The following is a 6,000-nucleotide window of genomic DNA, read 5'->3' as shown; positions in this document are numbered from 1 at the left end:
CTTCTCCGAGTGCACCTTTGTCCTTGTCAAAATCCTGTCTTTGGGCACAGTTTCTTGTTCCACCGGAAGTTCCGGTCGTTTCGACCGGTACTTCCGGCTGGTATCTTTTCCGCCTGTTCAGCCGATGTTCATGTCCAGCCTGTGTGATTTCTGTGAGACCGGAAGTTCCGGCTCCAACGAGCGGAACTTCCGGCCTTAAGTGATCACTATATAACTGGGCCGAACGGGGGTGCAGTTCCATCCTCCTCAATTTTCCCCTTTCCAAGATCTATTTGGTGGTGCTCCTCCCCTGTGACGGCTGCTGCTCCTCCGGCCGGATCTCCCTCCTCCGGCGTTCCCCGCCGGATCGTCTCCGTGGATCGGAATCCCCTCCCTCTTCTCCTCCATGGCTCCCCCCGGTTTGTGCCCTCTCCCTCTCTATGTGTGGGTAGACCTCACTAGATGAAATATAGGGCATACTCTAGGCAAAGCTATGGTAGAAATCCTCTAGATGCCTTTCCTCTACTAGATCGTGCTTAGGATGTCGTGGTAATGCGGTTCACTTGGCCATTGCCTCAGATCTGGTGAGAAACTGCCGCTGTTTTCGAACAGCCGGAAGTTCCGGCCCTTCACGCCGGAACTTCCTCCCCGGGGCGGAACTTCCGCCGGTTCTCACCGGAACTTCCGGCCTGGCGATTTTTTCTGCTGTTACCCAATATCCTGTGCATGCTCTGGTTTTTGGCCTCCTTGGTTATGTGCACTCATTCATCATTCCTATCATATTGATTCCTTTACCAGGTGGTTCCAAGAAGAGAGGCAAGGATCATGTGGATGAGGTTGAGGAAGAACTTGAGCAAACCCGACCATCCAAGCTCACCGCTCGTCAGCAAGCTGCAGCTGCTCAGAGGCTCAAGTCACCCGCTGTTCGTGGGAAGAACATCCATGTATCCGTGAAGGGCTTGCAATATCTTGAGTACAAGGAGCTCCGTGACGTGAACCCTTACCTCACCCCTCGGAACAATAGGGTTGGGGATAAGCGGTTCCACAACAAGACCCAAGAGGAGATATTCTATGAGATCTATATACCATTCAAGAAGGGGGTAGCCCCTCAACATGCTATTGACACCGGGAAGATGGCCGCTAATAAGTACTTTGAAGAAGCCTATGCTATGTGTGGAGAGTTTGGGCTCTATCCCATTATGGAGCTAAACAAGGACTATGATGTTGGGTTGATTCAACAATTCTATGCCACCGTCCACTTTGAGCAAGATGAAGCAAGAACATTTTGGTGGATGACTCATGAGAGGCTCCTTGAGTCTAACTTGGCAAAGTTTGGAGCCGCCCTTGGATACCCTCGCTACCCGGGTGTTGATGCAAATGGTTGGAGGTGCCATGATAGTTCATGGGCTCAAACAAGGGAAGTCTTGGAGAACCTCTACATCCCCGGTTGGGGTGTACCGGGCAAGAGTGCGGATCTTCTCCCTACTTGGGATATTATGCTTAGAGTCTACCGGGAAACCATTGGACCGAAGGGTGGCAACCTTGATGAGCTACATCTTTATGATGTGGATCTAATGGCAAACTCTTTTGCTAAGAAGGGCACCGGTGAGAAGCTTGATGTGATGGACTACATCTATCATGAGATGTGGTCATGTGTGATGGAGAAGAAGCTTCCCGCCTATGCTCCGTACATTATGAAGCTCATTGAGGACACTTGGGTTGATACTTGTCAGGCTAGACTCGTTCAATCCATTCCACTCACTCTCACATCCCATGAAGTGAAGTCATTGAGGGCCAAGCGCCACAACTCTCCTCTTGAAGATGTTAACCCCATGGATGAGAAGCCACCTAGCTGGGCTTCCAAGCTAGCACGCCGCATGAGACAGATCTTTTGCCTCACCTCTGCAGTCAACCACCGTCAGTATCAGCAGCATGTTGAAGCCAAGAAGTCAAGGGTTCGTCAGAAGAGCATCATGAGGGCCCTTGAGGTGGAAGTGTCTCCCCCAGGATCCGAGGAGAATGTCACTCCGGAAGCTGAGTGGGTCTCTCGTTATGGTGTCCCTCTTCCTCCGGATGGCCTTGAGATCGAGTCTCCTCCTCACACTCCTCCCTACCCCGGCGCTTCATCGAACCTCCCTCCCGGCTGGGCTAACGCCGACCCTTGGGGCGCGTAGTTTCTCCTTTTCCTTTTTGGTGCTTTGGTGCCAAAGGGGGAGAGTGAGACCTTATTAGGTTGCTCTTCGTTGGGTATTTGCATGGGGGAGTCACAAGCTCGTGTTGGCTTTGGTTTTTCTTGCTTGTGATTCTAGTTATCTTTATGGTGTCGAACTATGTTCTTAGCTATTTGGTTTGTAAACTCTATCTATGTGCTTGGAACCTTATATTTGTGTATGGTAAACTCCGTATGTGAGTCTTCCTTGGTTATCTATGTGTGCATGATCTTATTATCCATATGCTTATCACTATGTTGTATTGCTAACCCTTGGAAGACGGATGCAAGATATAGGGGGAGCTTCTTATGTACCATTGCTCATATCTAGGGGGAGCTCCTCTATATCTCTCACATTGTTGTTTACATTATCCATTCCTTGCAAATACTTGTGTTGTCATCAAACACCAAAAAGGGGGAGATTGAAAGAACATTTCCCGCCCTTTTGGGTTTTGTGTGTTTGATGTCAACACTATGTATATTTTTATGTGTGTTGATGTAGACAGGTACAAGCTATCAAAAATAAGTTGGATCGGTGAATTGGTATGGCTGTTTTTGAAGTTCTGCAGGTTTCCCTGTCTCTGGCGGAAGTTCCGGCCCCAGCAGGCGGAAGTTCCGCCCTGGCTTATTCAGCAGATGCTCCTCAGCGCGTTTTGGGCTCAACTCCTTTCTTCCTGACCGGAAGTTCCGGTGAAGTTGGCCGGAAGTTCCGCCCAGCGGAACTTCCGCCCAACTTCCGGACAAGTTCTGGAATTCCAAGTTTGTGGCTCAGTATAGTCCAGTAAGGTTTTCGCAAGTTTCCGGAACTTGGCCGGAACTTGGCCGGAACTTCCGGTCACCGGAACTTCCGGTCACCGGAAGTTCCGCCCAAGTTCCGCCCCATCTTTTGTTTTGCAGGGTTTTTATCGAAGGCGGAAGTTCCGGCCCGAATGGCCGGTACTTCCGGTGGAAGCCGGAACTTCCGGCCATCCTGGCCGGAACTTCCGGTGTAAGTGAAATTCGTCCCCAACGGTCAGATCTGAAAGCTCCACCCATATAAATAGCTTTCTTCTCCAAAGGGACAAGTTGCTCAATCATTGCAAGAAAAATCTGCCAAGCTTCACCACCATTAGAGCCACCTCAAGAACACAAGATTTGCAAGATCTCCTTCCTCCCCCAACCAAAGCTCTTGATCTTTGGAGATTCGAAGGAGAAGACACCGATCTACATCCTCACCGAAGCGTTCTTCATTTCCCCCTCTCTTGTTTGAGGGATCTCATGCTAGTGTTCCTATTTGGTTCCCTAGTTGATTTGTGTTGATGTATTGTTGTTGATTGTTGTGTTGTAACAGATTTGGGAGCCTCCAATTTGGTTGTGGATGTGTGCCCCAAGAACCTTGTAAAGGCCCGGTTTCCGCCTCGAGGAAATCCCTTAGTGGAAGTGGGCTAGGCCTTCGTGGCGTTGCTCACCGGAGATCTGAGTGAAGCCTTCGTGGCTGTTGGTTTGGCTTTCGTAGCAACCACACTCCTCCAAACGTAGACGTACCTTCTTGCAAAGGAAGGGAACTACGGGAATCATCTCCGTGCCATCGCGTGCTCCACTCTCGGTTACCTCTATCCTATTCTATCTCTATATTGCTTAGCTATGTCTTGCTTAATTGTTAGCCTTGTCATATAGGTAAATTCACTTAGTTGCATATCTAGAGAATTTACCTTTTGTGTCAAGCCTAAATTGAAAAAGAACTAAAAATTGGTTAGCACCTATTCACCCCCCCCCCCCTCTAGGTGCGGCATACGATCCTTTCAGCGAGGCTTTATGTGGAGCTCATTTTGGGCAAAGCTAGTTTTCTTTTATCAAACAAGGGAGATAAGAATCTCGTCTATTCAGATCATTTTAAAAGGGGATAAGAGAGTGATATCACTAGCTCTACTGATCATCATATTGAATCCACCAAATCTTCATCATTACCTGAACCTATCAACTAGGATCACCCCCTCGATACCCTAAGAAGGGATCCTTATCACACTTTGATTCCAAGTTTTACGATTAGGTTAAAGTTCTCTATAATCAACACATCCTTCCCCAAGTCGTCCATAACCGTGAACACGGCTTTTCGAAAAGATTTAACCCTACAAGGATGTACAAATTTACCCACACGCGCTGACCGAGTACCTCACTGATTGCATGCTTCTGGATCATGATTCATCATATGCATAATGATCTCAGTAATGTTTTCTTCCTTTTTTCTTGAACTTGTATATGAGATAGGAACACTTAAAGAGGTAACGTGCAAAGTGTGCAATTGCTAGTTTTTGAAAAATCTAAGTTAAACCACTTGCTATCGAGGCGATTTGCACAAAAATAACCCAAAAGTGAAAGAAAAGCACAGACTGACCCTCCGGCGAAACTATTTCACTCATCTAACCTTTTTGTGTGGCGCCCCTCTCATGGGCGCCACACATGCCCGTGTGGCGCCCGTTCTGCCGGTGCCACAAACCCATCTGACGTGGCCCGTCGACGCTGAGCTGGAGAGCCGATCCGACGTGGCAGCATGTGTGGCGCCGCTCGCATCGGCGCCACACTTTGAAAGTGTGGCGCCCGTGGCAAGGGCGCCACACATCCACTTAAGTTTGTCCGCGCGCGCCCGCCCAGCCCGACCCGAGTTCTTTCTCCTCCCTCTGTTCTTCTTCTCTCACTCCTGGCGGCCGGTTCTCTCTCCCCCCCTTTCCCCCACACCAAATCAACCACCAAATCACCAGATCTGTCCGTGAAGATCGTTCCCCATCCATTTCTCAAGGTAATCTCCTTCGAATCTTCTCTGTTCATCCACTAATTTCATAGATCTTGCTAGATTTGGACATGAACCCTAGACATGGAATTTTTGTTGTGCACTCTATATTGTAGTGTTTGTGTTGAAGATGGTAGCCTCATGTATGCATGTGTTTGAACCATAGATTTGTTGAAACCTAGATATGAAATTTCACATGTATGTGTTGAAACCCTATGTATGTATGTGTTGAAATGTGTAATATTTACCTAGGAAATGCATTCAAATGTGTTACATATGCCTAGTATTTGTGATGGAATAACTCATATTTGTTAGTGGAATGGGTCATAATATGGTTCAAACATGTAAACATGTAGGATGGCCGGTCCTGGTGGCCGGCGAGGCGGTCGAGGCCGCGGCCCTGGGCGCCCCCGGGGCCGGGGAAGGGGCCACCGTGGTGGAGCAGCAACGGCCCCACGCTCACCGTCACCTGCACCCTCCTCGTCTTCGCATGACGAACGCTGCTTCGAGTTCCTCCTCCGCATCGACGACGACCCACTTGGCATCAAGCGGCTACCAGACAAGTTCACCGAGTTTGTCGATGGCGTCGAGCCGGCGCAGTTGCAGCTACGGGAGGCTAGCTGCAACTTCTGCCGCTGGCCCGTGGAGGTCCTGTTCGACGGGCAGGGCAAGATGTACCTGCACACGGGGTGGGACAAGTTCGCCCGTGACCTCGCGCTCGAGCCCGGCTGCCATCTCACCTTCCTCTACAAAGGGGGACGGCGAGATGATCGTCAAGGTGTTCAACGACACAGCCTGCCGCGTGCACTACCACACCGGCGAATCCGACTCGGACACCGATAGTTAGAACTTAGAGTGTTGTGAACTCTATCTTCGTTGCTACGTGTTATTTGAATTCTATCATAAATTGTATGAAACTATGTGCTACGATGTTAGGTATGATGATGTTATGTCTATGATGTGTGTACGAAATTGTTGTTGATATGATGTGTGTATGAAATAGCTGTTGACATGATGGCAGTTTTGTTGGAATATGGTAGGATTT

The sequence above is a fragment of the Lolium perenne genome, chromosome 2 (assembly GCF_019359855.2).
Source record: "Lolium perenne isolate Kyuss_39 chromosome 2, Kyuss_2.0, whole genome shotgun sequence".
NCBI classification, from domain to species: domain Eukaryota; kingdom Viridiplantae; phylum Streptophyta; class Magnoliopsida; order Poales; family Poaceae; genus Lolium; species Lolium perenne.
Note: the sequence above shows the minus strand (reverse complement) of the source record.